The following is a 25,727-nucleotide window of genomic DNA, read 5'->3' on the forward strand; positions in this document are numbered from 1 at the left end:
CTTTCAAAGCATTATACTTAACATGATCTACTCTATATAATCTACAGATGCATAGAATAAATAAAATAGAATGATAACATAAGTTCCTTAGTGTCTAATCCAGGAAATGAATGTCTCTTAAAGAAATATGGCTACTAATCTTCTAAAAAGTCACTGAAAACTTATTTCTTACCTTTGTGTTTAGCTGAAGTGAGTATGTGAGTTTATTCTTAAGAAGAGAAATTGCAAGAGACTTTAAGAAAACAATATTCTTTTTTACTATTTAAACCTGCCAAGTAGTACAACCTCTGAGTTGTGTCCTATGATCCATCCCAAGTCTTTGTTTTTGGACAAAGACTTGGATTTGGGCACTATTTCTAGTGGAAGATAAAAGAATAAGCAAACACTGAAGCACTACAGTGTCCTGATAAGATTTCCAGTCATGCTGGAGTCAAATGGAGTAGAAACTTGCAGGTTCAAATAAGAAGGGTGGATCTCTAAATCTGCATGTTTTACTTTATCCTTGATTTCTACCATATTGGCTACATAATGGCTTAGTTGTTCTAAAGGACAGGGGCTCCCAATACGATCTCGATTTCTCCAGGACTAACTTGACTCTTTGGGCATCAATATTTATGGTAGCCAGCTTCCAAGACAGTCCCCAATGAGCCCTACCTTATGGTATTGATGCCCTTATGTAATCACTTCTCATATTTACCAGTGGGTCTGGGTGACCAACAAAATATGCATAAATGATGGTACTTCATTAACGAGATTAGGTTATAAAAGACTGAGACTTTCCTTTTGGTGGCTTTTGCACTTTTAGATCACTTGTTCTGAGGGAAGCCAGCAGCTGTGTAGTGAGTAGCACCATAGAGAGATTCATGTAGAAAAGACCTGAGATCTCCTGCCAAAACATACCTGAGTGAGCTTGGAAGTGAATCATCTAGCCCCAGCCACATCTCATGTGACTGAAGCCCAAGTCAATATCTTGAGTGCAACCTCCTTAGATCCCAGGTCAGAACTAAGCTGCTGCTGGATTTCTGACCCTCAGAAACTGTGTGAGATAATATTTGCTGTTTTAAGTTGCTAAGGTTTGGGGATAATTTGTTATGCAGCAATAGATAAGTCATACAGGTTTCTCACTGGTAAAATGGGAGTGGTAGTAGTAATAGTACCTACCCAGGTAATAAGTGAGATAGTATATGGAAGTGGTACCGAGTTAAATGTTCAATAGTTATTATTATTGTTATTAACACTTTTGAGTGGCCAGTTGACTCTTTTCTCAGATCTGAAAATAGTATATATAACTTTAATGGAAATTTTGCCAAAGCCATTTTGTAGGTATGCCTGGGTGTCGACATCTACATTTAGCAAACACTGTTCTTTTCTTTCTTTCGGTCAGTCCTGCTCTGCTCATCACTGCTTCCAGTAGAGGGACAGGATTCAGCTAATTTATCAGAGAGTGTTTGCTGAGTCCTTACCTTGGTATGTGCTAGACACTGGATCAAATCAGCCTGGAAAAATCAGCCCTTAGAAGAAGAAGGTTGCTTTGGAATGGAACTTTATCAATTAATTTTTCTCTTTTGACAAATGTTTTCCATTTTGAGAGAAGATGTAGAGTAAGTATGAAAATGATAAGAGTCTTGGATGGAGTCAAGGGAGTGAATCTAAATTTATTTTTCAGTAAAAATGGAACAATGCTTTTGGAGCCTTTTCTACTTTATTCATTTTAATGTGAGTTATCAGTATACATTTATAACACAGTGGTTACATAGTGTTGATTTTCTTCTCCTGGAGAAGGATAAAGCAGCTACCTGCAAATATTTATCAGAGAGGTGCTCACTCCTGCTCTTTTGGAAAGTCTTGGCTCTAGCTTATAGCTCTAGGAATTGTAGGAGAGGAAAGGGACATCAACCTAATTGGCCAGTGTGAGAGACTCGACCTTGGCAAGCAGTGGGAGAAACAGATGTCATATGTCGATGTCACAGATGGCTCTCACAGACCGGTTCTTTGGGCATTCACAGCTGTGTATGTTACGAATGGGTCAATATCCTTTGATAAATGTGATATTTACTCCATAGTTAAAGTTTTGGTGAACAATGGTTTTTTTCTGTGAGGGGTATGGAGGATAAACAAAAGAACTTCTTTCACAGTGGGGTAAACTGAAGCACTGAACAATTATGTTATTTATCTCAAGACAGATAAAACTAAAAACCAAGGATTTAGCTTCCACAGTAATATATAGGTTGGTACTGCTTTATTGTTTTCAGTGCTATTATTTTTAAATCAATGCAGCAATCACATGGCAAATGCCATAGATTATGGAGATACCAGATATTTTTGTGAAGTGGTGCCATTTTTAGTTTATTTACTTTAATTAAATATTCAGATGAGTCCCTTAGATGTCTATCAGTCTTACAGTTCCCTTTTGTTTCTGAATCTTTGGATATCAAAGATGTTTTGGAATATTCTACAGGTAAAAGAAAGCAGCAGATTTATCAAGTATAGACCTAGAGGGAAAAGATATAAAATAGTGACACAAGGAGGCGGGTGGTTCTCTAACCTTTAGGTGGAATTGTTGGTGGAATTAGGGCTTGATTGCTGGTACAGTATCAGTTGTGTTTCAGTACAACCTGAGGGCTCCTATTTCCTTTCTCTTTCTCTGAGTCACTGCCCAGTCATTAGCTGGGCAATATTTGCCCTGTGGCAATTCTTTTGTGACATTTTCTTAAAAAGAGCCTGGAGATATATTATTGAAACATGACATCTCTTTGTTTCTTTTCCCACTTGGGTGATACTCATCCGTTTTCATGTACATGTAAGAGTCCATAGGATTGGGGACACTAATAGAGGTGCTAATGTCATCGCCTCAGAAAGGCCTTTTCTAATCATGTCCTGCAAAGTAATTTTCCTTACTCTTTTGTTTCTCACCTCCCAGTTTCTTTCCTTCTTGCCACTTATGACAGTTAGGAATTAACTAATTGGTTTGCTTGCTTGTCTGTCTCTCCTGGATTCGACACTCCCCAAGGGTGTAAAGTGTTGTATTCCTGGCATATAGTGCAGTGCTTTGAAAGAAGAGATGCTCAATAAGTTTTGGTTTAATCAATGAATAAAAGAGGGGAGTTGTGGACGTTTTTTGCTGTGACTGCTGCCTTCCCTTGTTGCGGCTTGTGTTCAGTGGATGCGGCGAGTTCATGCACTGGTGCCATGCTCTGGCTCATGCCTTGCTGCCAATGCTTGTATTCAGTCCACAGTCATTTCGACGTGAGAAAAAGAGTGAGAAGTCTCTTAAAAAGGAATCTTGATATCTTTCCTGTGGAAGATATCTCTGCACATTTAATGTGGTCCAAAAAATAGGAAAATTTGTTGAGTCACTCACCTGGAAATAGAGAGGTAAGGGGAGAGGTTTTAGTGTTATTAATCTATGATGTGATAAAAACTCAGGTTCTGTCTGTATCTGTGCTCTGTTGTCTTGTGATAGATTCACTCTAGCGCAGAAACTCCTTGTGGTTGTAACACGTAGTTTGGGGGCTACATGTTTTGTCTTTCATATCTAATGTGTGTGTGTGTGTGTGTGTGTGTGTGTGTGTGTTTGAGAGAGAGAGAGAGAAAGAGAGAGAGAGAGAGAGAGAGAGAGAGAGAGAGAGAGAAAGAGAAAGAGAGAGAAAGAAAGAAAGAAAGAGAAAGAAGACCCCTCTTTTTAAACCACTTAACAAAAAGCTCTGTCTTTCCTTTCTTTCCTTTTGTGAGATTTGGCCAGAATGGATCATATGCTCATGTCTGAACCAACAATTCCCTCTGGCCTTTACCAAATGTCATCTACTCAGTAAGGCCTTCCCTGACCACTCTGTCTAAAATCACAGCCCCAGCTTTGTAGCTTTGTTTCTCTGTAGTTCATTTACTATCATGTGACTAGCTACACATTTTATTTAGCTTTTTCTTTGTTTGTTCATAATCTCCATAAGTGCAGAGTTTTGTCTGTTTTGTTTCTTGCTGTATTCCAGTATCTAGAATAGTACTTGACTTAGAAGTCATTTAATTAATCTTGATTGACTGAATAAATGAATGAACATGGCCTGAAGAATTTCATGGTTCTGTTGGCTTTATTTTTTTTAAAAAAAACAGCTTTATTGAAATAAAATTCATATACCAAACAATTCACCAATTTGAAGTATACAGTTTAATGGCTTTAAGTATATTCACAGAGTTGTGCATTCATTACTACAATCACTTTTAGAACATTTTCATTACCTCCCAAAACACCTCCCCACCTTTTATTCATTGCCCCCCAACTCCTCCATTTCTCCTCAGCCCGAGGCAGCCACTAATCTATTTTCTGTCTCTAAGGATTTACCTATTCTGGACATTTCCTATACATGGAATCTTATACTATGTGGTCCTTTGTGATTGGCTTCTTTCACTTAGCATGATGTTTTCAAGGTTCATTCATGTTGTATCATGTGTCAGTGCTTAATTTTCTTTTTATTGCTGAGTAACATTGCAGAGTATGGATGTGTTGCATTTTATTTGTCCATTCATCAATTCATGGGCTGGCCTTGATTTTTAAAGCAGTCATTATTAAGGTGAATGAGTTTGCCATAATTGGTTTATAATAATTCTGACCCATTTTCATGTCAGTTCCTCCAGATGAAGTACTGATTCTCACAAAGGGAGGGACATAATGGATGCTAATGGTCATCCACTGGCAGATCAAAATTGTGTCACAGAAAGTTTTTTCCTTCCACCTTGTATTGTCATATTTTCTTCCTTCCCAGTCATTAGTATTATTATTTTTTATATTGGAGTGTAAATGGCTGGTGGCATTAAAACCACAGTAAGGCTAGCAACAGAGTTAATTATATTAGCTCTGTCTTCAGTTTAATTTCTTCATAAAAAAAATCTCTCATTTTTCAATGGATTCAGAGGTGTTATTCTGAAAAACTGCAATAAAAAAAAAATCACCATTCACCTCAGATGTAAAATACTTTCCTAAGGCAGTCTGTTCTTAATTTCCTGTGTTCTGTCTGTTGGAAGACTCGCTCTTGCAAAGCCAATATGAGCTATGTTATATTTCAACCAAATGCATTTTTGTTCGGGGAGACTGTGTACTCTTTTTTCTTTTCCAAGTAATTAAGCCAGTCAGGGGAAAAGATCAAATGTCATTTTGTTCATTTTTGGTCTCCTTTTTCTCTCTGATCAAGGTTGGAACATTCTTCTCATCCAGAGTATTTCCAAAGACAACTTTATGTAGCAAGTGAGGACATTGTCTACACTTTTTAATTCAGTGGCAGAAGCTTTGGGAAAGCAGCATGTTACTTGTAGTCCAAGCAAAGAGGTGTAAATGGCTTTATTGAAAATCAATGTTCTCTTATGAAGTGCTGCCCATTTCCGAGTTCCTCACCATTTGTTCTTTTGCACAGATGAGTGTTACAAGGAAGTTTACAGCTGTGTGTCTGAGTTGGAGTTTTTATTTTTTTCCCTGTGTTTTCTACCATGAGCAAAAGGTTAAAGGATCATTTGGTGTTTTATTTGTTTACTCTTTGGAAGACAAGAGGGTGACTTTTTCTCTTTTTGATGACAAGAGTTGAACTGGCACTGAGTGCAATTGTCACCCACAATATGGTCTCATAAGTGAGGTCAAATTTGGGCAGAGTTTTGAAAGGGTGTTTGAGGCTTCAGAATGCTATAGAAAACTTACTGGGATTTCCAGAGACTGAAAACTTGAGGTACTGGAGTGGTGAGTTCTCAGTGTGAGAGGGCGGATGTCTTCACATTATATAGTGTCTAAGGCGCCAAATTTAGGTCTCATTCTGACCATTACTGTAAGAACACAGACCAATTTTAATTGGTCACAGTTGTGGTGAAAGATTAGCTGTGAGATTGGATTTATCAAAATTTATGTGCTAGTTACTGTTAATCTGAGAAAGATCAGGGTCATTTGTATGACTTCATTTGATTTGTACAGATTTCATTGATTTATCACATTTTTCCTGTGCTGAGAAACTAGATAATTCCTCATAAATTTCCACCAATGCTTTAAAAAGTTTAACCTTCATCTTAAGCCCAGAGATAGCATAAATCTGAAAACAGTGATGTTAGCTGTGTCACAGCAAGGTCTTAATAAAATAGAGCATGAAAGAGGGTCATAAGAGACAGAGGACTGGAAAGTGCATCTTAGGACAATTTTTTAATGAATCAATGCTCAAGGGTCCCTTCCTCCCTCCCTTCTTCCCTTCCTTCCTTTCTTCCTTCCTTCCTTCCTTCCTTCCTTCCTTCCTTCCTTCCTTCCTTCCTTCTTTCCTTCCTTCTTTCCTTCCTTCCTTCCATTATTGTATTTTTAAAGGTTTTTATTAAAATATAGCTAACATACAATATTATATTAGTTTTGAGGTAAAGAAATTATAGGCAGTCAGGAAAATGGCAGCGGTAGATAGGATTTAAAAAGAAAACATAACAAAGCCAGCAGAAATAACTTTATTCAAGCTGCAGGACCATCAGAGCAAACCCTAGGTGTAGAGGGCAGAGGGCCAACAAAGCCTAGGTATAGAGGGGAGAGCCATCCGGCTTGTAACAAAGCCAAGCTAAAAAGCACATGAAAGCCCAGGTACAGGGAAAGGCCAATCAGTTTATAGTTAATAATTTCAAACTACAGAGAACATGTGCAGTCTGAAAAAATAAGGCAATTGCCTCTTGTCAATCACAGGTGTCAATCAAGTGGTCCCACACCTGGACAAGAACAGCCCATCCTGGATAAAACCCTCAGGCTCCTGTGAGCCATGCCATTTTAAGCCTTGTTGTTGCTTGGTGGCCACTCCAAACCCTGTGGAGTGCACTTTTCTCCTAATAACGCCACCTTGGGCCTTTGGGCCTTTGTGCCCCCTCTTCAGCCCCCTCTTGAGTTTGGGGCCCGCTCCAAACTCTTTGGAGTGTACTGTGCCTTTTAATAATGGCCCTTGAGCCACTGTTTTCTGCCTGGGCCCACTTCTATTTCCTCGAAGTGTACTTTTTCTTCTAATAAACTGCTCTTTCACTACTTTACCTCAGTATCTCATTCAATTGTTTGCTCAAGACGCCAAGAACCTGGACACCATGCCAAGAAGGGCCCAATCCCCAGGAACATAACAACTGAGTTTCCCAGTTATCCTCCCTGAGGCCCGGGTTTGACCCCTGGTGTGGGAAGTTAGCCTAGACTCCGCCCAGACTCCTCTGGGTTGGACCCCCAGTGTGAGAACCAAGCCTAGACTCCTCACCGAGAAGGGCCCACTCTCTGGTAACAGTTTCAGATGTATACAATCATTATTCAAGATTTATACACCTAAAGAAGTGATCACCATAAGTCCAGCAACCACCTGACACCGTACTATGTTATATTATTGACTATATTCCCTATGCTGTACATTATATCCCGATGACTATTTGTTTTATACCTGGAAATTTGAACCTCTTATTCCCTTTCATTCCCCACCACCCCCTCTCCCGTTTTTAAATTTTTCAATTACAGTTAACACTCGCTATTATTTTATATTAATTTCAGGGGTACAGTGTAGTGATTAGACATTTATATAATTTAAGAAGTGATCCTGCTGACTAGTCTAGTACCCACCTGACACTGTTTATGGTTATTATCAGATTATTGACTGTATTCCCTATGCTTTACTTTATATCCTGTGACTATTTTGTAACTACCAATTTGTACTTCTTAATTCTTTCACCTTTTTAACCCTGTCCCCTAAGCTCCCTCCCATCTATCACCACAACAAATCTACCATGTTTCCCTGAAAATAAGACCTAGCTGGACAATCAGCTCTAATGCATCTTTTGAAGCAAAAATTAATATAAGACCCAGTCTTATTTTACTATAAGACTGGGAATATAATATAATACAATACAATACAATACAATACAATACAATACAATACAATACAATACAATATAATACCGGATCTTATATTAATTTTTGCTCCAAAAGATGCATTAGAGGTGATTGTCCAGCTAGGTCTTATTTTTGGGGAAACATGGTAGTACCCATCTGATACCATTCATAGTTATTATATTATTGACTATATTCCTTATCCTTCCGTTACTTTTTTGCAGTGCTTTGCAAATGCATGGTAGTCAATGAATTAAGTTAAGCTGAATGGACTTATATTTACAGAGAGAATGAGACTTGACCCAAAATAATTTTGACTTTTGATTGAGAACAAAGTGTTTTATTTTTTCGTGTTTTGGATCAGTAGGGAGTTGAGGACAAGCCCAGGAGTAGTTGAATACTCTTACTATTTAGCTTCCTCTTTTTTTTTTTTCCTATAAAATTCCTACCTACACTTAAGCAAATAATATTCATCTTTGTCCTCATTTGCCACATCCTTTACCCAGACTGGTGCCTCCTATTTTTTCAGTTCTTCCCAATCCTGTCCTGACACCTTTAGGCAATCCCAACAAGGCTTGCTAAATCCCTAAAGAGGGACTATTACAATAAAGTATTACTAATATTCCATAGTGTAACTGAAATATTGTCTGCTGTACGATTTGGTTACTAGTTAATTAGGATTCTGTTTAATTTGATCAGGACCTCTGGAATTAAATCATTTTATATTAAAAAAATTACAAAATTTGATTGTTCTAAGAAAAGATTATTAGAGTGCCAATCAGGTGGTTAGAAAAAATTGTCATCAAATAATAAGACTAATCTTATAAATGAATTGGAAAACAGCCAGAAATGCTAGTCTAAGCTTGTTCTCAAAGTGGACCTCCAGGAAACTGAGCCAGTGGAAATCTTCCTACTGGTTCCTTGGGCTGACCTCTTATGAAGCTGATATGTTTGTAATAAAACAGAGGCTCCATGTTTATTGTTGGCATGGATTGAAAATTTACTTGTTATATTTAGTAAAATAAAGCCTAGGCATACCCACTATTGTTTTGATGTGTTAAGTGATATTATTCATTCACTTATTTATGTGTGCATACCTTTATTTATTTTTGGTGATTGGTGATTCTTCAGATGATATAAACTATATTACTCCTGAAAGGTTTTCTGGAATAGAAATCATTCATTTGCCATTATTTGAACAACCAGGTCATCCATTTTTTTTCTTCCTGTATGTGCTACTGTACGTCAGATTGTAGGTTAGAGTTCATGCCACTTATTTAGGGTATATTGAGAGGAAATGGCATCAGAAGTATTTTTTAATGAGGTTTTAAAATTGTTGCCTAGGAGATTTGACTTACCTCACTCTGGCTTGACCAGGTGAGGAAAGGCTAAAAGATTGTTAGCACTGGCCAGCAGGTTTGGTTGCCTCAGTCAACTTATAACGGGACAACTCCACGCTGATGTGACATGATCATGTATCTACCTCTTGTTTTCACAAGATATGACTAATTTTGGAACATTTAAATACATATAACATGTTATTAAATAAATGAGGAATGCCATATGGACCTTTATTAAAATAACAAAGAATCCTCTAACTACTGAATAGTATGTTTGAGCACTTAATCTAATTTGCTATGTTCAATTTCCTAATGTAACTTCACAGACTGAGGTAGTTTTGCTTATCCTCTACCATACTGTGTTTTTGTTTGTTTGATGGGTTAGTTCTAACGAACAAAACTTTTATCTCCGATAAAAGCCCTTATTAATCTAACTATTCAGTGAGAGTTTTTCTATTGCTTCAGTTTTCTTCTGGCAAAACCTGACAGGTTTCCCTCACCTCTCAAAGCCATATTTTTTGTCCCTTTTATTTTTTTACCAAAAATTTACCTAAGGGGAAACAACAAAGTTGATATATTTTATAGATGTAAGATGAGAACTTGGAAATTCTGTAGCTATTACTCTTAAGAAATTAGTATTATTAATATCACTACAGAATGTATAATATGACTTATGTGAAGGGTGTATCTGTCCTACCGGTCAGGTCTTGGAGATTACAAGAATAAACATTCACTTATTACCTCAGTAAAGGAAGATTCTTGGAAGATAGCAGAATGCCATGAAAAGAGCATGGTGCCAGAGACTGGAATTTTCATTGCACCTTCATCACATACTAGTCTGTGACCTTGATCATATGACTTTGCCTTTCAAATCCTCTACACTTTGTAACATTGATGCAAAAATGGATGAGAACATTTATATCAAGTGCCTAGCCCAGTCACTGGTACATGGTGGTTTCATCGTAAATATATGACTACTTGTTTCAAAGCCTGGAGAAACCAGATTCTGTTTATAGAGCAAAACTGCTAAATCTTAACTAATAGGGAACATTTATGTTATTGCAAATGACTGAGAATGCCGTGGAGTTAGTTCAAACAAGTTGATGAAAGAAGAATTAACTAACCGGTGAGTCTGATAGGTGACAGTGTGGGTGGCCATTTAGAAAGAGCTGGAGCATTTAGGTAGGAGGATCATAAGTACTTGCCATATTTAGAAGACTTCTCGGGTAAGCGTATTTCCCACTGAAACATGCTGAGCTATTTGTCAACATCTTAGGTACCGAGGACCTGTCCAATAGCAACCCCAGTGGGATGCAACCTCTGGAACACCTGGCTCTTGGATGGTATGGATGTCTTTCAGCAAACAGACAGTGGGATTTGTTGCTTGATTGTTACCTCCAGTGAAGGGCACTTGTTCAGGAGACAGTTGCCAAATTGCTAGCCAGGCTTATCTATACTCTGGAACATTTTATTTATGCACTGCTTTCAATGTAGCCCATCTTCTAAAGAGGTTTCGGCCAGTAGTTTTGGAGAAAGGATTTCATTCTCCCCTATAGTTCCATATTTTGACTGGGGGCCTTAAGAGAGTTATTACTTTTCTTGGCTAAAGAACACTAAAATTTTATGACGTTCTATATGGAACTAAAGAAATGAGGAGGTGACTTCTTTCGCATGGTATCATTAGTTCTGAATGTCACCCATCTCCTATCTTCAGCCATTTTTCTGGCCCCTGGATGAGGTCTATAACAGTGGTCTAAATTAATATTGTTTGGCTTCTAAAAGCTGTAATTTTCCTGAGGTGGCAGTTGTAGTAGAGCACATTTTCCCTCTTTTCAATTTCCTAGATACGTCAACACATGGAAGTGAAATGGTCTCTCTTTACCTGCTGTGCGCATGGGACCTCTACACCTGTTCAGTCATGAAACCACTAATGAGGCCTCTCCTGTCCTATTTAAGATTTTGACGGGATATGAAATCTCATTACCCAGAGTCAATGAATGACATCTGTTTCCCATCCCACTCCTGAAGCCATCATTCCAGCTGCTTGGTACTCTGAAAAACACGTGCCACTCAGAGAGAAAAGTAGAGTCTAGAAAGGTGTCCCTCCCTTGCCCAACTTTCCAGTATTCTGGCCCCCATGTACACCTTTGTTCTAAAAGAATTAGCACAAAAGGAAATTTTATTTCAGACTTAAAAAAAAAAAATCCAATTATTTATTTCTGAAACAACGCAAAACCCGGAAATGTGGGGTTTTCTTAATAAAGAAGATAAGAAAGAAATGAAACTAAAAACATTCAGCTAAATGGATAAATGCCTGAATTGGTTAAATGTTAAATTGATTTAAAATGGGTATGATATAAAAGTTATTTATATAGTTTGGCCTCTCTCAAATCCTTCTTTTGGAATGAGGAGGGCTATAAATAAATATGCATGCATATAATGAATAAATATCTACCATACAATTTTCATTTGGGGAGTAGCCATGCATTGTAATACACATATAATACAAAATCAATGTAAAATGCCATAGAATTACTCTATCTAAAATATTTCATGGTTTTCATTCATTTGTTGTTCATTCATTTATGGGAGTGGTCATTAGATAAACATTTATTGAGGATCCGTTGTATGTCAGGCATTATTATTGCTGCTGTGGACACAAAATTGAATAAAAGCTCAGTGTTTAGAAGAGGAGACATGATAAAGTCAACCATGATAGGCTTTGTGGTGAGTTCTACGGCAGATGGCTTGGAGGAGTGGGATCATCGCTTCCTGAGACATGAAGGCCTCAGAAGGAGGGAGACACTGGCTGGAGTCTTAGGGTGGCCAGGAAGACATTTTTATGGGGTTTTAGGTAGGGAGCAACAATTAGTTTTTCTACAATGAAGCAATTTCCCCAACACAATAGTTGTCTCCATGCTTTCTATTCTGTTTAATTAGTCTATTAGTCTTCTCTTGCACTAATACAACACAATATTGAATAGTATTCTATCATTGTATCCCTTACTAGCTGGTAGGGAGAGTCTCCTCTCTCTACATCTTTTTGATAAGGCTGGTTTAGTTGTTCATGGATATTTATTATTTCATGTAAATCTTATAGTGTACTTATCAAATTCCTCATAACATTGCAAACTGGCATTTGATTGGAATTGTACTGAAGAACGATAACCTTTTGAGTCTTTACCTTGCCCTCAAATTTTATTGATAATTGGCCTGGGTACAAAAATCTAGGTTTAAAATTATTTTCCCTGAGAACTTTGAAAGCATGATGAGAAGTTATCCTTTGCAGGTAATTTTTTTTTTTCTTTGAAAGCTTTCAATATCTTTTCTTATAGTCAGGGTTTTGACATTTCACAGTGATGTGCTCAGATATTTTTGTTGTTGTTGTTGTTTTGTTTTAATTCACCGTGCTGGACATTTTACTTTTTCTTTTAAACTGAAGACAAATGTCTTTCTTTAGCATGGGGAAATTTTCTTTTATTATTTCTTTGGTAATTTCCTCCCTATTAGTTATTTTTTTTTCTCTTTTTGAATGCTTGTTAATTGGATGTTGGTATCTTTTAAATTTCTTTTTTCATATTTTAATATCCTTTCCCTTTTGTTCAATTTTAGGAAAATTTTTTGATTTTATTGTCTAGTTTTCTTCTAAGCATTTTATTTCAAGAATGATTTTAAATTTCCAATATCTTAATTTCTAATTTTCACGAATTATTCCTTTGTCATAGCACCCTGATTTTGTTTTATGAATGCAATAGCTTTTATTAAATTGTACTGGGGCTGATCATGGTTAGTGAGATAAACGTTTGACAGACATTAAACAACACAATGCCACTAAATGTATTTTAAAAGTAAATAAAACTTCTAGAAGTCATCTGTTTCCAATCTAAATTAGATTAGTGGTATAAAACTCTGATCTGGGTCAACAACCAATTTTAACTATTTGGGAAATATTGCCGCCATGCTATATCTGCTAATGAATATTTTTCTCAAGTATTCAGAAAGTGATTCTTTAAAAAGTTCACACAAAAAAGTTTACTTTAAAATCACATGTCTTTTGCACTTTTCTATTCCTTTGTTTTTCTCAGGCATCAGAAAATGCTTGTGTAACTGTCTGACCTTTTCATAAATTATGGCAGTGCTTCTTGGTACACTTTTCTGGGCTGGTTCTTCTCTCCATATATAGAGGTCTTCTGCCTCCCAGGGCATGGTAATTTCAACATTATGTTCTCTCTTCTTGGTTTTTATCTGTACTACCTTGTATAGAAAGTGGGAAATTTTACTATTCCTATTTCTAGCCTATAATGGTGCAAAAAAGGATTAGGGATATAATGTATGTTGAGCATTTGTTATGCACTGGCTGAGTCATAATTTTGTGACACAGAGACCACTATCCTCTTTACCCAACTGAAGAAGCTAATTCTCAAAGAGGTTAAAAATATTGTCCCAAATCCTAGAGATAGTTAGTGGTAGATGCCAATTTGAGTTCTTATTCATCTGGCTTTGAAACCAACAGTCTTTACACTCACTAGGGTTTCCCCTGGGTAAGGATTTCAAAGAATATACCGAAACTTCGTCAACCCTCTATTTTAAGCTTTAGTTATTTGTCCCATATTTCTACTGCATAGATCCTTGTAGCTTCTGGAGATGTGCTCTCCTCCAATTTTTTCAAATAAACCTACTTCAGCTGTCAATGATGGGGTGAAAAAAGAAGTCTTATAGATTTCTCTGCTTTTTGGTGAAAAACTTCCTGACCAAGTGCCTCCTGAAAAACAATTCTCCAGTACTGAGAAACCCTTTCATTTATAATTGCTTCTTAGGTAAGATGAGCAGAGACCTCTCCCTAGCTGCAATAGCTGGGTTGTCAATTGTCTGCACTCTGTCTTGCTGAATTCTGATGGTTTAATTCTTCCATGCCACTTATATGGGGCTACATTTACAGATGCAAAGAGCAGGTGGCCTCACATGTAGCCATCTTACACTCTGGAGTTTCTCATACCCCAGGAGAAAGGTTTGTATCCAAGATAATCCTTCCTCTGAACTGTTTCCCTTTCTGTGTTTTGACCTCCCCAGAAGCAGAAGAGTCACTTTGCATCTTGGGAAAAATGGAGAAGGGGAAGGATTCATGACTTGCCGAGTAGGATAGTATCTATCACTGCTCAGTCCTTTTCCTGTTCTGCACATGGGAACCTCTGGCTACAATCTTTCTTGGTGCATCACAGACTACCAACGATCTCATATCTGGCACTCTGAAGTAAACCCAATGCATTAACTAGTTTAATAAATTTTAGGTATTGGGGCTGTGAAATATCTGTAAAAATTTGGTAGGAAATTTTGTTCTTGTTGTTGCTACTCTAGTTGCCATTACAATTCCTGGTTGGGGCTAATGGTGTTTGTCTTTCATCTTTATTGATATTGTGTTTGTCTTTTTCTCTTTTTAAGAAATCTGTTCTAGAAATCTGATGTAAAAAGCACAAGAATCTTCATTTTCATTCCCACAGTTGTGGTGACAGTGGTGAGTTTGAGTCGGGGGACACAATTGGCCAGGGAAAAGGTAAAAGCTTAGACCTACGTCATTGATTTCTTTGTCTCCTTCGACTGTCCGTGCCCTTAAGACCAGTGGTTGCCAACCAAGTAATAAGAGGAGCCCCAGTCCTTCTCTTGCCTTCCTCCTAAAGGCAGTCACGGGAGACATGTAGGTAGTGTGGCCTATTATGTTGTCCCTAGGTTCCGTAGCATCTACCTGGCCTCACCATTGTAAGGTCATTTTCATTTGAGGGACCCAAGCAGCTCTTTACAATGTACCATTATAGCAGAACTTCTTCCTACATGAATGGCAACCCAAATTAACATAATAGCATCCCAATGGGTCACACCACTTCCAACTTGCCAAATATATTCAGAGTATGTTTCTCTATAGCAGTGTCATACTCAGTCAATCAAGCAATCCATTTACCCATTCACTCCTAGTTGAAGGAAAGGTCATATGTCTGCCTTGCAATACAAAATAGGATTGCTGCAAAACTGAGGCCCATTGTAGGCCATTTCAAATGCCTTTTGCTACTTGAGAATCCTAAACTTGATTAACCTCATGGTAGGTAATACCTACAGAGTCAGATCTAAGTAAAAACAAAAACAAAAAAACAGACAAAACAAAAACAGAAGGCTTTTCACTCTTTGATTAAGGGCCTTATTTCAGCTTTTGTTTAGAAGAAATGACTGCTATCCATACTCAGGAAGCCTCTGTGAGGTGTTCAAATGTGATATAGCAATAATCAAGAATGCCATGTAAAGAAATATTAGAGAAGTAATTAGATATTCCTCAGTTCATTCTCTAATTAGAGGGCAGGTTAAAGTTCAAAATAATGAAATTAAAATCTAACCACTGTTAAGACTGTGATGTTCTTTGCTGAGTGCTACCAGAGCACTTGGCACCACAAGGGACATGAGGACTTATATGCCCTGAAGGCTGAGCTGTGTAAGGCTTGAGGTAGAATGTGACAGGGTTTGATTTGAAGCTGGGAGACTGAAAATGAATCTGCAACGTGCCAGAACATAAGTGTGAATCCTTTGTATAAAAAAGAATAATACTAACATATAGAAGTCTCAATTTTCTCAGCTTCTAGGTTATTCAAATTTTGCTGATAGGCCTAACGAATGGTTACTTTTCCTTTCCTTTCTTAATACACTTTTTGTGGGTGATGGACCCGTTCATAGGAGATAAGAACTTGTTAGTCACAGAAGTGGTTATTGCACCACTGGAAAATAATGAAATGTGTGTATATTGGAGAAACCACAAGGTCAGCACAACAACCCTCAAAAATGGACTGGGCTGAGTCCATTACATTCTTAACAGGAGAGGAATAAACAATAGAAGAAACACACATTCATACTTGCCTGCGCAACCATACAAGAGGATGTAAAACCATGAATTATTTGCCTCCTTCTTGACTGAATACAAAGAAAAGTAACACTTGCCTGTTTTTGTATCCAAACTGAACATCACAACAAAGCACCTAATAATAATTAGAATGAATAAATGAATGGATGCAAAGCTCATACTTGCATTATTTGTGTCACTTATTCATCCGTTAGTTCTTCTAATACATCTTATTAGGTTCTGACTATATGCTAAATATTGTTCTGGGTGATGGGGATCCAAAATAGCCATGGTTCTTCTTTTCATGGAGTGTATATTCTAATGGGGGAGGGAGAGGTAGAAAATAGACAAATCATTAAAAAATACCAATTTCAGAAAGTTATAAATGGAGGAATAAAAGTAGGAGTTTGTTATAGAGAATGCCAAAATGATGTGAGGTTGGTGGACTATTTTAGGTAGATGGTCAGAGGAACTACTCTGAAGTGGTTACATTTAATCCACGATCCATTATGACCAGAAGAAACCAGCTATGGGAAGATTCAGAGGAAGAGCCTTCTAGGTAGAATACATAGTTAGTGCAAACATTTGAGTGAAATAAAGCTCAGTGTGTTCAAGAAATAGAAAGAAAACCAGCATGTCTGGGTTGTAATATGGAGAGAGACAAGCTCATTCAAGTCTGTGCCCAAATCATACAGAACTTTGAATGTGGTGTAGGGAGTTTGAGTATTGCTCTAAGAGTCACGGAAAACCATTGGAAAAACTTAAACAGGGGAGGAGGAGGATCTGATCAATATTTTGAAAGATTTTAAAAGATTTCCTTAGGATTAGGAGGCTATTGCATAAAGTCAGGTGAGAAATGAACACGTCTTGGGCTAGAGTAGAGGGAGTGGTGATGGAGATAAATGTGTGCATTTGAGATAGTCTTTGGAGTTGAAGTTGATGGACTTGGTAATTTGATATAGGGAGTGATAAAAGAAAGGTTAAAAATGAATTACAGCTTTTGGCTTAGAAATTGGGTATTTGATAGTACCATTACTGAAATGAGGACTGGAGGAGCGGGATTGGGGAGAAAATTAAGAGTCCTGTTTGGATGCATTACATTAAGATCTCTACTAAAATGTGATGTGTAGACATCAAGTAGACATTTGGATAGCCAACTAGAGTTTAAAGAAGATATTTGTACTGGAGGTCTCCCTTGGGAGTCATCAGTTTATGGGTGGTATTTGCAGTCATGGAATGGATGAGATCCCAAGGGACTAAGAGAAGATGGAAAGGAAGTGTCTTTGGACCCGGGTTGGGACGTGCCAGGGTTCACAGGGAAGCAGAGGGTGATGAGTGGGTAAATATGACCAAGGAGACACCTGTGCTCAGTAGGAAAACCAGGACACTGTGGTGTCATAAATGACAACAGAGGAGCTTTTCAATGAGTAGAGAATTTGAGTTGGATGAGGTCAGAAAAATGGCCGTTCTATTTGACAATATGGATGTTACTGGTGACTTTGAAAGGATTAGTTGTTGTGCAGTGGTGGGAACAGAAGTCTAACTAGAGTAGAGTGAAGAGAGACTGGGAGGTAAGGAAGTGAAGATGGTGACTATTAATAGCTTTCTAGATATTTTGCTGTGAAATAGGTACAATAGCTGATACCATGGACAGAAACATGGAATCAATGGTAAGTTGTTTTGTTGTTCAATATGAATGATTTGCATTCCTCCTGGTGAAATTTATATGTTTCTTGAAACAAGGGAGAAATTGGTGGTAGGAGAAAAGTTTTTTTTTCTAAGTGTATTTTTCTAGGACCCATCAGCTCCAAGTCAAGTAGTTGTTTCAATCTAGTTGTGGAGGGGGCAGCTCACAGTGGCCCATGTGGGGATCGAACCAGCAACCTTGGTGTTATGAACACTGTGCTCTAACCCAACTGAGCTAACCAGCCGCCCCAGGAGAAAAAAGTTTTTGAGATGACTCTTGTTCTATTTATTTTTCTTTTCTTCCAGGTATTTTTTCCCTTGTATAAGTAAGTGGTTACCTATTTTACAAAGATAACTATGACATATGTCTCTCCTTTCTAGAAATCTTTAAGATGTTTCTATTTCTCATGACAAGCTACATGACTTTTCAAGGCAATATTTTCCTGCAATGCTGGATCATCTCTTCGCAGCCAGGTATGGGGCCAAGGAAATTTGGGAAAAAGGTGTGATTCCACGTCCTGTTGGGACTGAGCCTAACTAAATAGGAGGCTGGAAGACTATTTTGACAGTTCAATGTTGCTGGTTTCTGTCCGTAAAATCCTGTTGTAGTTACTGAACTCAGCAACTCTGAGTTTCACAAGGAAAGACTTTTATAATTTTTAAAAAAATGTGCAAAGAATAGAATGCCATGGTGTGATTTTTCACAGCATTCATGGATTGAGTAATAAAATTATCTTAAAAGTCTATTCTTAAAAGAGTAATTTACTTTTAAATGCAGCTAGGGTTAATGAGGTTTTCATATATTTGGAATAAGAAATGTACTAATGGACTGGTGAGTAGTACCATGATTTAATCCTGAACAAGTCAAAGTAAATAGGTACTAATCTATTCTCTCTAGTCCTGGGTTTTGTGCAGCAAATTGAGATTACCCAAGTTCCTCTACACAGTCTGTGCAACATGAAAAGTCAGTATAGAAAATCCATATTGACTTGATGATATGGCTGTGTGATGAAAGCAGTAATCATGTTTGGACCATCTATGAAACAAAATACAATCCTCACACTCACTCACTGCCCGTGATAGGAATATATCCTGATCGACTGAAAATGTGGTCAGCAGGAGGGTCATTTGGCAGCAGAGGAGGCTGATTTCTTCGAAGATTTAGAAATCAGGTTTTGATTCTGATGATTAGATATTTAGCGTATAGTCTTCTCACTTCTGAAGAACTGGTCAGTCTGGCCAAGGTCAGTCTGTCTGACAGACTGGTCACAGTCAGTCTGTCTTAAATACTCTGGAAAATAAATGAATAATGGTTTATTATAACAACAAGTAAGTCAACTAAAGCCTAATGACTCACTGCTTTTATCCTTTACCAAGCAAATTCAGCCCTCTTGTGTGGATGGATAGTGTGAGATTTACAGATGCTAGAAAACTGCTATTTAGTTTTATTATCTGAGAAAAGAGTATAGACATTTATTTTGAAAGGAATTTAATTTGAGAATATGATAACTATTGAAATACTCATAGATCGCCTTTTAAAACCAATATTTGATGTGACTCTTTAAATTTAAATTGAGAATTTTTTGTTGTAAGTAATAATATGTTTGATTTGAAGAAAATCAAACAATATAGAAAAGTATAAAATAAAAGTCCTCTGCAGGCTGCAAGCCCAGTCCCACGTCCCCCAGTTTTCTTCTGACTGTTCTTACATGTTTATATTTGCAGATGAACTTACATATCATTTTGTGAACTTGAAAAAAAAGTATTTCCAGATTTAGGTAGAACTGATATGTTTATAATACTCTCTTCCTATTCAAGAATAGTATATACTTTCTGTTTATTCAAATCTTAAGTCTCTCAGGAAAGTTTTAAGTTTCCTTTTAATAGGTTTTGCTTATTTTGTATTTGTATTTGTTGAATTATAATCTCAATGGAGCTCGAGGCAGTGTTCTGATCTGTTTTCCTGCAGCCTCCCATGTGTTTGCCACTTGGTTTTGCCTCCTCTGCACGATTTCCCTACACTTTGGGCTCCTTGTTTCTTTGTCTTCATACCCATTCTTTCTGTTACTGGCTCTAGCTCAGAAGGAGAACATATTCAACAGTGGAGAGGCAGGACTAGAAGTTGATAGTTCTACTTCAGCTTCCTATGATAGGATGAAACTATCCCTTTGCATTTCCTTATTCCTTCAAAGATGTTAAAAGAATGAGAAATTGCTTTAACCAGTGGTAAGGGAAATTTGGTGAGTGTGTGTGTGTGTGTGTGTGTGTGTGTGTGTGTGTGAACTAAACCAGTAATGTATTATCCAGGAAACTCCAGAATAAAATTCATCAGGTATGCTTGGTAAAAGTACAGATTCCTGAGCCCATCCTTACACCTGCAGAATCAGAATCAGAGGCAATGCCTGGAAATCGGCATTTTAAATAAATACTCAAGTCAATGCTTGTTAAACTGTAATTGGCATGGTGCTACAATGCAGAAGCTGACTCACTGGTGTTGGAAGTGGAGGTGCGATTATACATTTCTAACCTGCTCTCAGGTGAGAGTGATGCAAGTGGTCTGTGGTCATAACTTGAGTAGCAAGGCATTTTTTGCTCCCTGAACAAGAGAACCACTGAACTGACCTGGAATGGCGTGCTAGGATAGAAAGAAGACTTTCCCATAGAGGGATCCTTTAGAAAGAGAAAGTATAGTCCTCTGTGTGGGGCATCTTATAGGTAGAACCCTGATCCTGACCCTCTTTTCTCTGCTTCATGAAGTTTAATGTACTCATCACTTCTGACTGAGGATTTAGTCTACCCTAATTCCTGAGTAAGTCTGACATAGGCAAGGGCTGTCAAACAGCCTCTTCCAAGCCCTTCCTGGGAAGGCCTGACCATGGGAAGGCATGATGGAGTTCAACAATGCCTTTTTATCAAGGTGTAATCTGAGGCTTGCAAAACACAGAAGACTTCTTCATAGGAACTTCTGGTGCCCAGAAGTCTCCCTTTCACCTGGACTATGCGTATGCTGGTGTGATAAATACAGTGTGACTAGAGGGCCCCTGGCATTGGGATGTGAGTGGGATGACATATAGACTACTATTAATGAGCAGAACCATAGAATGAAGACTAAGATTCTCTTCTCATCTCTACTGACCACTGGACTGAGAACCTGAATGACCCACTAAACTCTCTGCTATGGCTTTTTCCAGCCTTCGGTACCCTTCATCCTCCCACATTTATGATGGGTGGCCCATGCTAATGTGTAGGTGAGTCTATGGTCATAGAACACAGCTTTCTGTTCTTATACAGCACACTAGTCTGTTTGGAGCACACCTGCCATTTTGCCTTCCATAAACTGTATGCTAACATGGCTAAGTGCAAAAGCTAGTTGTGCTTTCTTCAACATAAGTAGTAGTGCCCTTAATGGTCATCAGCAGGGCTGCTGTGTGGACTATGTATTGTGCAATGCTAGTGGATGTGACTCACATTTGTAGGAGGAACTTCTGAGATTTTGCAGGGTTGTGGTTCTAAGACAGTTGCAAAAATCATGGAGTTGCGAGCAGGGGAATGTTGGTCAGAGAAAAGAAAATGGGAAGAAAAACATTGTAGTTACTCAAATTTTTGTGAAAGCAAAAACAAAAAACAGAAACGTGTGTTCTCCCTTACAATTGGTAAAGAAATTGAGACTAGATAAGATTGTAGTAGGACTCTTATATAAAGTGATAGAAATTTAAATCAAGCCAATTTAGACAAAAACAGAGTTTATTGCCCTACATAATCCAAGAAAGGACTGAGCAACAAAATGTGGGGAGAGCAGCGATACAGATAAGCCCAGGAAGGTCTGTAGCCAGGGATTCAAATGATTTTAGAATTTGTCCTTTGTCTCTGAGTGTTGGCTTGATTCTCTCTCTGCAGGCTGCCTTCCTTTGTGAGGTAGAAAATATGGCCTGCTGACAGCTCCCAAGTTTTACATTTTAAATCTTCCATTCCTACACACTGATTCTCTTTCTTGGTTCTAGTGTGCAAAATCCCTAGGGAAGATTCTGATTGATCTGATTTGGACCAATTGGTTGTGGCCACGTAAGCAGGGTCAAACCTACATGTAGGCAAATGACAGCTCTCCCATAGGAATCACGTAGAGTGGAGTTAAGTTTGGAAAAATTCCCAGAAGAAGGAAAGTGTGCTAAGCAGGCAAACTAGTAGCTGTCCAGCAAGAAGCTCATCTGCCCTTCTACATATACTGTAATCTCAGAGGGTTGCTGTGGACTGCCTGAAATCCCATCTGTATTCAGCAAGAATGCAGCTCTCTTCCGCCGTTTGGTTCCACTGACGGCTTTACCCTAATGCTGTTACAAGAGGCAGCTGTATCATAGCAATAGTTGCTTATTTATTCACTGTAGTGACAGTTACATTTCATGGAGCAGCTGCTGAAGCCAAAAATGTTCAGCAAGGGCAAAATGTGATAAAAGTTCAATGCAATTTGCTTGCACATTATTAGGTTTTAATTTTTGGTTCAGGAATAAATTTTGTTTTGTGTAGCTATTTTTAACTTGTTTCTACAGTTGAAAAAGGAACAAATTACTCTCACCCTACCAATTAAACTGGCTAGAACTCTCTCTTGGATTTAAGACCTGAGTTAACTCTGAGTTGAAAGACAGGCAAAGTAAGCGTTTATTTTGTGGTGGAAGTAGGGTCCCACTTGTGCTAGGAAATGAATTTATAATGGAGTTAACTTTTCTGCATCATTATTTCTTTACCTGTAAAATGAAAATAAAATTAACACCGTGTTGTGTGGATCAAATGAATGCACAGCACTTAGAATGTGCAGCACTAAATGTTAGCTAACGTTACTATTTTGTTGATGAAATGCTTTGTGCTAAACATAGTCGACAACTTTATTTGCAAGCAGCAGACATCCTCTCAAAAAGTAGGGTTTATTGTAAGACTACATTAGACAATTTCCTGGGCAGAGAAAGGCTAAGATTAAGCATAGGTGACCTCAAAGAGGCGGGTGTCAGGAATGGCGATGATCTCTTTCCCAGGGCCATGTGGTTTCTTTCCCCTGATTCTCTGGGTTTCTTTCCCATTCTCTTCTCAGACCAATGTGTTCCCCCTATGCATGCTTTCTCTCTCAAGGCCCACACTGGAACTTACTGTGGCGTTGGTTTGGCACCAACTTCAACCACAAACCTACATGGTTCTAGTTCCAGAGCCCATCACAAAGTGGTATATCCTCACTGTCTCAGTTGGATTCTTGGCCATAGATGAGATGTTCCACCCTGGGACATTCACTGACTTGTGATAAAAGAGCAGAGGTCATGTAAAACTACTTGGGCTTGACCCTTCAGCTGCCACTAATTACCAGACAGAGGACTGTGGGAAAGAAAGGCATTGGAGACCGTGTCTGCTGCAAATGGTTATGAGTGAAACGATGAATTACCAAGGTCCTTCTGATTATAAATCCTGAGGATGGGATTGTTCAGTGCTCAGGGCTGCCATGGCAGCAGGAGTGTCAAGCACGGTGCTCTAGAGGTTGGTGCTAAGCCAGCCTCCAGACATAAATAGTCTAGGGTAGTTACCTCAAAGGATGAACATTCAAGTGAATAACTCTTTAACATGCTTGAGCCTTAGTTTCATCTTTAAAAAGGTAATAATGTCTATCTTATAGGTATTTGGATTAAGTGAGGAAAGGCATTTTATACCTAATCCAAGACACTTGGCACTTAGTAGGTGCTCAATAAATGTTACTGCCTCCTCTTTTCTTTCCCTCAGTATTATGCATTGTCCACTGTGGAAACACATCCATTTAAAAGTAGCAATTGATGTAGGATGTCAGATGGGCACTTGTCTTATTAGGGAGACCACTTATGGACTGTGTAGATGCCTGACCACTGCACTGTACACCTGAAGCGGAAAATATTGAATGTCACTGTAATTATAGTTGTACAGCATAGGGAACAGAGTCAATGGAACTGTAACAGCTTTATATGATGTCAGAGGGGTAGTAGATTGGGGAGGGCTATCACTTTGTGAGGGGTATAAATATCTATTACATTGTTTTATACACCTGAAACTAATTAAAAGAAAAAAAGAATTCTTGTCAGCAAGTGGGATGGGAGGGAAATAGGGCAAACACATATCACTTAATATATCACTTTGTATCCCATCTCAATTAAGGACATGGCCTGTATTCTCCTGAACCATTAAAAAAAAGTGGCAATTGAAATGATTTTTCTATTTTGTTGTACTTGAAAATAAATTCAATTATTTGTAGGTAATTGATTTAAGTGATATCTATCCAAATAGCTTACTAGATTTTTCCTGTTTCTGATGGTAAAAGGAAAATCAGAGCCACTTAATACTTCTTATTGATTTCTTGAGATAAATACTGGTGTGACTTTGTAAATACCATTTGTGCATTGAATTTATAATGATGGACTATTTCAGGGTCCTCTCCTAGTACACAGCTTTCTCTTTGTAAAATGGTGGCAGTGTCTCTAAGGTGCAGCCCATGTGGAAGGCAAAACTTTTCCTAAGCTGCTTGCTGACCTCATTTATATTTAGAAAAGGGTACCTAATTATTTTACCTTTCTAGCCCCGAAGACTCACCCTCTCTCCTAGATGAAGCGTTCTCACTTCTTTCTTCCAAGGCTCACTCCATCTCTGCTCTGAATCCTCTCTTCGCTCTCCTTTGGGCTTTCTCCCACTGCTGTGCCCTTCCTCTCCTGAATCTTTAACGTCTCACTTAATCCACAAATATCTTATACTTTTCCTTATCTTAGAAAAGTCCTCTCGAACTCGCTTCCTTTTCAAGCTAACCTGTGATGTCTCTCCTTCCCCACCAAACTATAAAACAGGGTATAATGGGTTGATTTTCACTGCTTCCTCATGTTTCAGTCACTCTTGAACTGACAACCACAAGTTTCTATTTCATCCACCCCACAGATTCTGCTCTTCACAGCCATCAATGGCCATCTAATGCTAATCAGAGAACCTCCCAGTGTTTACCAGCCTGTCCCTTTCTTACTGATATTTGCTGCTTCCTTGGTTTCTGTGATACAAGACTTCACTGCTTATTTTCCTACCTCTAAGTAGACCCCCTTTCTCCCTCGTCACCTCATTTTCTATCTATTGGTTTCTTTTGTAGAACTCGACATATTTTATTAGCTTACTTATTTATTGTGTGTCTCCACTAGACTATCAGCGGCAAGAAGGCAAGGCTCATGCCTATCTTGTTCACCATCATACCACCCTGGTCTTTGCCAATGCCCATGTCCTCTTTCCCACCCTTCTTCATCTCACTAGGCAGAGAGGCCAGTTCTACCTCCAAAATAGCTCTCAGCTCGGTCTCAACATTCCCATTCCTACTGCTCAGCTTGAAGCCCTCATGAAGCTCCGCAGAGTAGGCTTGGGGGTGAGTCGACAAATTGATATCCCTGCTTTCAGCCTATTCTCATGCCATTCTCTCCCTGGCACTGCTGCCACAGTGACCGTCCTAAACCGCAGGCTCGCATGGCCTCACGCCCTGCTTGCAGACTTCCAATTCATCACGAGTTAGGGAATCAAGTTTGTATTCCTTTCCCTTCTTACATTGTTCTCAGTTTGCCTTTGATTCTCCTCTCCTGCTGCTCGCCTGCTGACTTGTGTGCATGCGAGACACAGAGGTACCATCAGGCTTCCAGAGAGGAGCAAGAGAGTGACTTTGCACTTCTCTGGGGTAGTGTCTGTGTCACTCTAGAACTCCAGTAACCACCTATTACATTGGGATAGTGAGACAAATTAAAAAAAATAATATCTATAGCACAAACTAAGGAAAAACAATAGCTAAACACAAGCAATATTCTGGCTGTTTTTTCATCAACTATTCATTCCTCAACTTGGAATGAATAGACTTTGAGTCTGGTGGCAGGATTAAACCTAAATGTCCCAACATAGAGACAATAGAGAATGGTGGGTGAGACATGGACTCTGAAGCTAAACTGCCTGGACT

The sequence above is a fragment of the Rhinolophus sinicus genome, chromosome 7 (assembly GCF_057876585.1).
Source record: "Rhinolophus sinicus isolate RSI-liver-muscle chromosome 7, RSI-T2T, whole genome shotgun sequence".
Lineage (NCBI taxonomy): Eukaryota > Metazoa > Chordata > Mammalia > Chiroptera > Rhinolophidae > Rhinolophus > Rhinolophus sinicus.